Source organism: Arachis stenosperma, chromosome 3, assembly GCF_014773155.1.
Source record: "Arachis stenosperma cultivar V10309 chromosome 3, arast.V10309.gnm1.PFL2, whole genome shotgun sequence".
In the NCBI taxonomy this organism is placed as follows: Eukaryota; Viridiplantae; Streptophyta; class Magnoliopsida; order Fabales; family Fabaceae; genus Arachis; species Arachis stenosperma.
Genome location: NC_080379.1, coordinates 100,916,083 through 100,927,485, shown reverse-complemented (window position 1 = coordinate 100,927,485; position 11,403 = coordinate 100,916,083).

Sequence of the window (11,403 nt, the reverse complement as noted above, 5' to 3'; positions counted from 1 at the left end):
TGCTCCTGCTCATATGAAAGAGAAGAGAACAAGAAAATATGGAATCCTCTATGTCACAGTATAGAGATTCCTTGAGGTGTCAAAGAAAAAGAAAAATAGAAGGAAGAAGTAGAAGAATTCGAACTTATCAAGTAAGATGGAGTTCGAATTATGCATTAAGAAGGAGTGTTAGTCCATAAATAGAAGGATGAGAGAAGAGGGGAAGAAATTTTCGAAAATTAAGTAAAAGATTTTAAAAACATTTTGAAAAATACTAATTGATTTTCGAAAACTAAGAGTGGAAAAGAAATCAAGTGATTTTTGAAAAAGATTTTGAAATTAGAAATCAAAAAGATATGATTGAAAACTATTTTGAAAAGGATATGATTAAGAAGATATGATTGAAAAGTTATGGTTTTAAAAAGATGTGATTGAGAAGACATGATTTGAAAAACAAAAAAGATTTGATTTTTAAAAATTAATGACTTGGCTAACAAGAAAAGATATGATTCAAACATTAAACCTTTCTCAACAGAAAAGGCAACATACTTGAAATGTTGAATCAAATCATTAATTGATAGCAAGTATTTTTGAAAATGGAAAGAAATTGATTTTGAAAAAGATTTGATTGAAAAGATATGATTTGAAAAAGATTTGATTTTGAAAAATTTTGAAAACCTGAAAAAAATTTGAATTAAAAATAGAATCTTCCCTCTTGTGCCATCCTGGCGTTAAACGCCCAGAATGGTGCACATTCTGGCGTTTAACGCCCAAAACACTACCCTTTTGGGCGTTAAACGCCCAGCCAGGCACCCTGGCTGGCGTTTAAATGCCAGTTTGCCTTCTTCACTGGGCGTTTTGAACGTCCAGCCTTTTCTGTATAATTTCTCTGCTGTATGTTCTGAATCTTCAATTCTCTGTATTATTGACTTGAAAAGACACAAATTAAAAATATTTTTTTGATTTTTAATATTGAGAAATAATCAAAATGCAACTAGAATCAAATAACAATGCATGCAAGACACCAAACTTAGCAGTTTGTATACCATTGACACTAAAAAAATGAGAATGCACATGAGAAACACAAAACACTCAAGTCAAGAAAATTTAAAGATCAGAGCAATGAAATCATCAAGAACATCTTGAAGATCACTTAAGACACATGAATGAATGCAAGAAGAACAGAAACATGCATTTGACACCAAACTTAACATGAGACTCTAGACTCAACAAGAAACATACAATATTTTTGGTTTTTATGATTTTGTAATTTTTTTTTGGATTTTTCAAAAATTAAGTGGAGAAGAAAATAAAGGTATCAAAATTCTTAATGAGAATTCCAGGAATCATGCAATGTTAGTCTAAAGCTTTAGTCTAAAGAAATTAGACATGGCTAGCCAAGCTTCAGCAGGACATTACATTCAAGAGCTAAATTGATGAGAATCAATTAGCTTTGGTGATGATAAGAACATCACCTTGAAACACTAGAATTCATTCTTAAGAACTCTGAAGAAAAATACCTAATCTAAGCAACAAGATGAACCGTCAGTTGTCCAAACTCGAAACAATCCCCGGCAACAGCGCTAAAAACTTGGTGCACGAAATTGTGATCTCTACTTTTCACAACTCAAACAATCCCCGGTAATGGCTCCAAAAACTTGGTGCTCAATACCATGGTCTAAACATAATTTCACAACTTCGCACAACTAACCAGCAAGTGCACTGGGTCGTCCAAGTAATAAACCTTAGTCAGGCAGATTCAAATGGTTATGGATGATATATGAATAAAACATAAAGATGAAGATAGAGATACTTATGTAATTCATTGGTGAGAATTTCAGATAAGCGTATGGAGGTGCTTTGTCCCTTCCATCTCTCTGCTTTCCTACTGTCTTCATCCAATCCTTCTTACTACTTTCCATGGCAAGCTGTATGTTGAGCATCACCGTTGTCAGTGGCTACAGTCCCGTCCTCTCAGTGAAAATGTTCAACGTACCCTGTCACGGCACGGCTAATCATCTGTCGGTTCTCAATCAGGTTGGAATAGAATCCATTGATTCTTTTGCGTCTGTCACTAACGCCCAGTCTTCAGGAGTTTGAAGCTCGTCACAGTCATTCAATCATTGAATCCTACTCAAAATACTACAAACAAGGTTTAGACCTTCTGGATTCTCTTGAATGCCGCCATCAATTCTAGCTTATACCACGAAGATTCCGATTAAGGAGTCCAAGAGATAAACATTCAAGCCTTGTTTGCTTGTAGAACGGGAGTGGTTGTCAGGCACACGTTCATAAGTGAGAATGATGATGAGCATCACATAATTATCACATTCATCAAGTTCTTGAGTGCGAATGAATATCTTGGAATAAGAACCAAGCTGAATTGAATAGAAGAACAATAGTAATTGCATTAATACTCGAGGTACAGTAGAGCTCCACACCTTAATCTATGGTGTGTAGAAACTCCACCGTTGAAAATACATAAGAACAAGGTCTAGGCATGGCCGTGAGGCCAGCCTCCCAATGATCTAAGAACTAGACGTCCAAAGATGATCCTAAGATCGAAAATGATCAAAAGATGAAAATACAATAGTAAAAGGTCCTATTTGTAGAAAACTAGTAGCCTAGGGTTTACAAAGATGAGTAAATGACATAAAAATCCACTTCCGGGCCCACTTGGTGTGTGCTTGGGCTGAGCATTGAAGCATTTTCATGTAGAGACTTCTCTTGGAGTTAAATGCCAGCTTTTATGCCAGTTTGGGCGTTTAACTCCCATTCTTGTGCTAGTTCCGGCGTTTAACGCCGGGCAGTTTTGAGCAGATTTGGAACGCCAGTTTGGGCCATCAAATCTCGGACAAAGTATGGACTATTATACATTTCTGGAAAGCACAGGATGTCTACTTTCCAACGCCGTTGAGAGCGCACCAATTGGGCTTCTGTAGCTCCAGAAAATCCACTTCGCGTGCAGGGAGGTCAGAATCCAACAGCATCTGCAGTCCTTTTCAGCCTCTGAATCAGATTTTTGCTCAGGTCCCTCAATTTCAGCCAGAAAATACCTGAAATCACAGAAAAACACACAAACTCATAGTAAAGTCCAGAAAAGTGAATTTTAACTAAAAGCTAATAAAAATATACTAAAAACTAACTAAAACATACTAAAAACATACTAAAAACAATGCCAAAAAGCGTATAAATTATCCGCTCATCACTTCTCCTAGAGAACAGGGGATGTGAAAACTCCCTGGGTCTTTCTTCTTTGTAGGTGGCTCTGTTTAAATAAGAGCACTGCACTCCTTATTCATCACTATTGTTTGCCCACCTTCAGTGAACCTTTTTTGGTTAGCAGTTCCTTTATGTACTTGATGTTTGAGGGCATCTGCTGCAGAGCCTTAATGAACGGTATGTTCACATGAAGGGATACAAACAGGTCGAGGAACCTTGAATATACTCTCCTTGCTACACCACCCTTGAGCCTTTAGGGAAAAGGTGCATATAGGTTCAGAGTCTCCTCTTTCTTTAGCTCCTCTTGATTTTTCTCTTCCTGCTTTTCCTTTGGATTGTCTTGGAAGTGTTTTATTGGTGTGTATGCTTCTTCCACACTCCTCTCATCACTTAGAGTGATCATTTTGCACTCCTCCCATCTTACCTTCTTTACTTCTCCTCTTGGGTTCTTCTCTGTGTCACTTGGAAAACTATTAGTAGGTTTGGGAAATTGTTGAGATAGATACCCCACTTGGGACTCCAGCCTTTTGATTGTGTCTCCCTGGTTTTTGATATTGGCTCGCACTTCATCCTTGAACACTCTATTGTCTTGGACTTCCTTACATATGTCTTCAAGTAAAGTCTCAATTCTGAAAAGTCTATCTTCGGTTGGTGATGGTGGGTTGAGGTTAGGAGGTTAAGATGGGTGATTAGGTGGGTGTTAATATGATCTCTGTGAGGGGTGTTAGTGAGTTGCATTGTTGTTGGGATTGTGGTTGTGGCGCCTCTGGTCTTGGCCTTGGTCTTATTGGTTTCCCCACCCAAAATTAGGGTGGTTTCTCCAACCAGAATTGTAAGTTTTGGTGTATGGATCATGGGTCAGCCTGGGTGAGTTTCCAACATAATTGGCTTGTTCCCAGTCACCTTCTTCTCCTGCATTCACTTCTTCTTGAGCTGGTGCTGAAGTGATGGCTGCTGTAACTTGGTTCTCTTCCACCTTCTTGGTAAGGTCAGGTAACTGCTTGGTGATCATCTTATTTTGAGTTAGCAGTGCATCCATATGGTTCAGCTCCATCACTCCTCGAGTGTTACTCCTTTCAGAAGCATAGAAGTAGCCATTCTCAGCTATAGTCTCAATGACATCTATGGCCTCTTTAATGGTCTTCTTCGTGTTTAGAGAGCCCCCTGATGAATGGTCCACAGCCTTCTTTGACTCATAGGAAAGTCCTTCATAGAAGATGTGTAGTTGAACCCATTCATTGAACATGTCTGGTGGGCACCTTCTTGTTAAATCCTTAAACCTCTCCCAAGCCTCATAGAGAGTTTCACCATCTTGTTGCCTGAAGGTTTGTACCTCAGCTCTCAGCCTGTTGATTCTTTGAGGAGGGTAGAATCTTGCCAAAAATTTGTTCACCACATCTTCCTAATTTGTTAAACTCTCCTTCGGGAAAGATTCCAGCCATTTAGGTGCTTTGTCCCTGAGTGAAAAAGGGAACAAAAGAAATCTATAGACATCCGGATGAACACCATTAGACTTCACAGTGTCACATATTCTTATGAAGGTGGTTAGATGTTGATTGGGGTCTTCTTGGGCAGTCCCTCCGAATGAACAATTGTTCTGCACAAGGGTGATGAGCTGGGGTTTTAATTCAAAGTTATTGGCATATATGGTTGGCTTCTGGATATTGCTTCCATAATTCCCTGGGTTTGGATTGATGTAAGAGCCTAGAACTCTTCTCTCTTGCCCAGCATGATTCACAGGGCCCTCTCTGGCATGGTTGTGAGCTTCTCCTTCATGGTTGTTTTCCATGTTCTCCTCCATGTTTGTTTCAAAGTATTCTTCTTCTTCCCCAGCACCAACAACTCTTTTCCCACTTGTTTCCCTTCTTAATCTAACGAAGGTCATCTCAGGTTCTGAATCAAAGGAAGTTGAAGCTCTGCTCCTTCTCCCTGACATACAACTAACAGAGCACACAACAAGAAGTAAAATGAAGAGATTATTCTTGTTAGAGTGGCTGTTAGTATGAGTGCTGCAATTTATCAAACAGTTAGTGGGTTAATGAGCAGAATTGTAAATAATAACAAAGAAAAAGTAAACAAAGAGGGGAGAGGGGATAAGGAAGGAAATAACTGAAACTAAAGGTAATTGATCAGGTAAAATAAATAATCAAAAGAAAATGCTCAATCTAGTGAACTTCCAACTTAATCATTGTCGATACAAAATCAATCCCCGGCAACGGCGCCATAAACTTGATGCACGAAAACTTGTCTCTCAACAAATTTCCCTTCGGCAAGTATACCGAATTGTCGTCAAGTAAAAACTCACAATAGAGTGAGGTCGAATCCCATAGGGATTGATTGGTCAAGCAACTTTAGTTGGAAAGATGTGCTAGTTGAGCTAACAGAAATTGAGTTGAGAATTGCAGGAAATTTAAATAGCGGGAAAGTAAAGTGCAGAAAGTAAAGTGCAGAATCTTAAATGGGAATTTGGGGAAATGAGCATGAAGATAAATGACAGAAATTAAAGAGAATGGGTAAGATCAGAAATGGGGGATTCATTGGGCTTAGGAGATATTGCATTCTCTGGATCAAATTCATTCTCATCTCTTCCTCAATCAATGCATTCATTGATCTCCTTGGCAATCTTAGGTGAATGGATCCCAATTCCTTGGCATCCCAATCTCTTTAAGCTTGAACAATTGCCCAATTCCTTAATTTAATTGCTCATGGGAAGAGATGAAGCATGGTCATTGATTATACCACATGTATTTCCAAATCAAAGTGTTGGGAGGATTACATGTCACTATATCCGTCCAAACCCTAATTTGGTCCAACATGAGAAAGCATTTCTGGCATGATCTCCTCATCCCTTTTCCAAGGCTCAGAGGAGATCTAATTATGGAGAGTTTCTCTTCCAAGACAACTAACCAATTGAAATAAGATCGAAAGCTTTCTAGTAAATCAAGAGAAAAGAAAGAGGAAGAAGAATGTAAACTATAATTGATCCATCAAATTACAACAGAGCTCCCTATCCCAATGAAAGGGGGTTTAGTTATTCATAGCTCTAGAAATGAAAAATGGTAGAAAAGAATACATTCCCCAGTAATTAGAAAAGTGCAGAAAAGTAAATATACAAGGTGTAGTTCTCCAAATTGCCAAGCTCCTTTCTAGTTCAAAACTACTCCTATATATACTACTCTTCTTGATCTTCTAGTTCGTTCTTCAAGTCTTGGATATGGGCTTTTGATCTTGAGTTAAAGCAGTTACAACCTTCAATGGGCTCAGCTTTGCTTGTAGAAAAGTGTGAGTTAGGCAGGATATTAGTTAGGACGTTAGTGGTGTTAACGTTAAGTGAGAATGTGGGTTCGAGAACGTTAGTGACGATCACCTTTTCCACTAACGTTCCAACCCACTAGTGATCCACGTTAACTTGAACGTTAGTGGCACTAACGTTGCCACCTTGGTCCTTCGCAAACGTTATTGGCGTTCACCTTTTTCAATAATGTTGGCTCTTGGGTTTTCTCACCACGTTAGAGTTCATGTTAGTGTAACTAACGTGACCCTTAACGTGGGCATGCCTAAGCTTCGAGAGCATTAGTGACACTTACCTTTGTCACTTACGCTATAAACGCCCCTCCTTCCCACGTTAGAGTTTACGTTAACTGGATTAATGTGATCCTTAACGTGGTGGTGATTGCCATCTCCAACGTTAGTGACAAAAGTGAGTGTCACTAACGTTGGCCCATCATGCTTAACTCCACGTTACTCTTCACGTTAGTGGTATTAACGTGACTACTAACGTGGGTACCCTTGGCTTAGTCCAACGTTAGTGACAAAGGTGAGTGTCATTAACGGTGGCGATTGCTTCCTTCCCCCACGTTAGAGTTCACGTTAATTAGATTAATGTGGCTCTTAACGTGGCTAAATGTGCCTTGTGGAACGTTAGTGGCATTCAGTTTTACCACTAATGTTGGAGCTTCTCTTTTAGTCCACGTTAGCTACCACGTTAATGTACTTAACGTGGCAACTAACGTGGGCTATGATGGCGTCGAAGGCATTAGTAGCAATCACTTTTTCCATTAATGCTACAAGCTTGTCCCCATTCCACGTTAGTGGTCACGTTAATTAGCTTAACGTGACAACTAACATGGCACCTTTTTGCTTCCTTTGTCTTGAAATCAAGCAATTAGAGTGCATCAAAGCTCTGTACCAAGCATGAGATTATGCATGATCAATTATATCATTCAATTCTTGCCTAATTCTCATGAAATCATGTAAATTTCACAATGTTTGCTTGTATCAAGGTGTAAGTGTATTTTCATCCAAAACTTGCTTATTTACTAAGAAAATGCATGAAACTACCCTAAAACAGTAAAGAAAAGGTCAGTGAAACTGGCCAAGATGCCTTGGCATCAGAGTGGAAACACAAGCCACCCTAACAAGGATCTCCTCAAAAGTCCAACTTAAGGACTTTAAACCAAAGTGATAGGTGGGAGACACCCCAACATGGTAATATCCTTCTAACTTTCTCTCTTTTAGTTTTTAATGCTCAAATAATTGGCTATTTTGTTTTGTTGGTTCGATGAATTTTATGTTTGTTAGGTAGTTTTAGTGGAATAATGAGATTTTGGGAGTTTTGTGATGTTTTGGGACTTGAAAACCTGTTTTGGATGTCATGATTAGTGCCTTAGAGGCATAATTTTTGTTGCAGGAACAGAGTTCTGTGCGTACGCACAACCTTGTGCGCATGCACAGTTCCCTTGTTTTTCCGTCCCTGTGCATCCGCACAGCAACGTGCGCACGCACACTTCTAAACACTCCCTTTGTTCACAACACGCGCACGGCTTGTGCGTGTGTACACCCCTTCCTTTCTTCCTGTGCGTCAGCACACCATGCGTGTGTGCGCACACTTCACCTCTTTTGGTTTAAAAAAAAAGAGAAGAAGCCCCCTGTGCGCGTGCATAGCTCTGAGCGCACGCACAACTTTGGGCAACCCTACTGGTCGCAGCGCACACACCCCTTGTGCGTGGGAAGCAACTCTGTTCTTTCCTTCTGTCGCGCATACCACTTTGTGCGTCTGCACAAATCGTGATACCCCTTCTATCCGTAGCACCCACACGTTGCTGTGCACGTGCATACCGCTCATTTTCCTTAAGTGTGCGTCCGCACACGACCTTGTGCGTACACACAGGTCCCTTTCAAGCGTTAATTCGAAAAGAGGACAACGCGCTTCAGATTCCAAAACCCCAACCCCTTTTATTCTTTTTCTTCTCTGCATCATCACCATCACCACAACCCTTTGCCACCCTCCAGTCCGACTGCCTACACCTCCGACGACCTCCATCGCTTACCCTCTCTCTCTTTCCTTCTTCTTTCTCTTCTTCATTTCCATTTTTTCTCTCCCTCTTCTCCATTTCTTCCCTCTGTGCGCGAAAGTAACCAGGCCCGTGCCTAGTCAGTCCTAGTCCACGCTACCCATTCTGGCAAACACCACCAGCGGCGGCGAGCTTCTGTGTCGTCGCGACATCTGCCACCACCCTCCTTCTCTGTCTGTTTCCCCTTTTCTCCTTCTACATTACAGGTTCCATTTTCCTTCCCTATAATCTGCTTCTCCCCTGTTTCTGTTTTAATTTCTTTATCCTAATTGCTTTTTTAATTCTGTGTTTAGTTATTAGGAGGCTAAAGGTTAGATGACTTCTATGTTTTGTACTGAATGTTGAATGTTGGCTAATTGTGGTTGAATTTTTCTGGGCTGCCTTACTGCTACATTGAACTGTGAATGCTGCTTTTATCTGATACACATAACATGCTTGATATATTGCCTGAATGAAGTTTTTTATCTAATTTTTATGTCTGATCAGCATAGGTCTTCGATTTTGCTTTCATTTGGCATTTTATTTCATACTTGTTCAAATTTCTGTAATTTTTGGATGATGACTAAGCTTGAATTCTTATCATGCACCATGTGTTATTTCTGCTTAAACACCAAACTTACCTCAAACTGACAAATTTTGAAATCTGTTTGGTGCATTATAAGTGCTTATTCATATGTTTAGTGGATTGAATAAGTGCTTATTCATATGTTTTTGAACATCAATGATCATGTACAATAACCTTTCCCTTAAAATTCTTTTTGAGCAATGCAATCTGATTTTGATTAAGTATTGCTTTTGAACAAAGGTTTAGTATGTGATCATTTCCAATTTTCTTTTACCATGAATAGGCCGGTTGTTCTGATATTGAATTGATTATTGCCTTTTGTGCCATGCTAGTCTTTTCAATTCAAATGCAAATTGCAATAATCAATTCCTTTCAATTCAATTCACTTGCATTGTCACACCAAAGTCATATATGCTTTAATTGTTGTTCATTTCCTTTAACTGTTACTTAGGTTGCTTGATTGTGGAAAACCATATTTTCTTTTGATCATATCACTTGTTTTGAACATGTTTTTCTCAATTGAGTGTTTGTTTACTTTATTGGCTCTGATTTGTATTATTTGACTATTTCCTCCTTCTTTCTGTAAATTCTTATCTATTTCTTCTGAGTTGTATTCTGTTTTTATCTTTTTTTAGGATGGCTCGCAAAGAAAAGGAGAAAGCCAATCCTTTGGCTTGTCCTCCTCCTGCACCTCCAAGTACTCAATCGGACACGTTCATCAATGAAACAGCCAAAGAACAGTACAAGAAACTAGAAAATAGAGCCTTTCACTTTGAGAGGAAGTTGAACTTACCGGAGAAATATGCGGACCAAATACTTAACAGACTAAATTTTTACCAAAGGAAGTTCATAGGATTCGACCTGGTGGAAATCAATGAACACCAGGTCAAGGAATTCTACAAAAATCTGTTAAAGAGGGATGCCCCAACTGTTTTTCTGAGAGGTGTCACACTCGACACCTCCGACCACGCTATGGAGGCCCTCTCGCAAATACATATTCCTCAGGCTCGGGATGCTTATCCTCAGATAGTGAAGGAATTGACATCCGGCAAGCTTTCATTGGACGTGGTCCTGAAGAAGATTGGCCTACCTGAGGCCAGATGGGAGTACAGCAGAGGAGAGAATGCGATCCCGCTGAGCATTGTGTGCTCCGACTTGACTCTAGAGGCGAGGATATGGCAGCAGATCATCGCTGACTATATCCTACCAAAAACGCATGCCACTCATTTCCATGTCCGTGTGGCTGTTTTACTATGGGCTATTCTGGAGGGGAAGAGGATCTTTGTTCTTCCCCTTATCAGAGATTCGATGTGGAAGGTGAACCAACAACAGAAATACAACATTCCCTTCCCATCGATGATCACCAGATTAGTCGCTTTATTTGGAGTGGAGAGACACCCGACAGACAGGACGTCTGTCTTCATCAGCAAATAGCCATTCCTACCATACGGTGAGTATAAGGGACCGCCGCTACAAAAGAAGCGAACGACCACCGAGCCACCTTCATCATCAGAGCCCTCAGCACCTCCTGCACCTCCTACACCTACACCCCGACCTCTAACACCTTCTGAGCAGGGTCGGGAGATTTTTCAGACCCTTTATCGCATCGAGTGCCGCAACGCTCGCTGCTTTAGTGGATTGTGGCAAAGTTTAAGGGTAGAGACCTTGAGCCACCTCCTCCAGATACACCAGAGCCTGAGTCTGAGATTGAGGAGGCGGCACCGGAGGAGCCAGCAGCTGAAGCTGGCCAGTCAGTCGAGCCCCCTGACTCGAGAGTGGAGGAGTGCACAGCTGAGGAGGTAGTGGTTCAGAGAGTGGAGGAGCCGGCAACTGTAATCGAGCCGATAGTTGAGATGGTAGCAGAGCCAGCTGACCAGGTCATTGGGGAGCCGGCAGTTGAGACCATCCCAGAGTCCTCCCACTCCATGATTGTCTATCAGCGTCATCACCACCCACCACCGCTAGACGGTGAAGCTTAGCAGTGTTGATCTTCCCGGATCGATTCTTGGCACGGAGGACCATGCATCATCTAAGTGTGGGGGAGGATCTACTATTTTTGGGTGTAAACATTCTCTCCTGAACATTTTTTATTCAGTTTATTTCAGTTTTATTATGCTTTTGTAGATATTTACAGTACGTTATCTTTTGCTACATTTTGGTACTTTGGTGTATATATATATATATATATATATATATATATATATATATATATATATATATATATATATTGCATTTTATATTGCTTGGTATATAGTATAGGTATTGATTGTGAATGGATGTTGT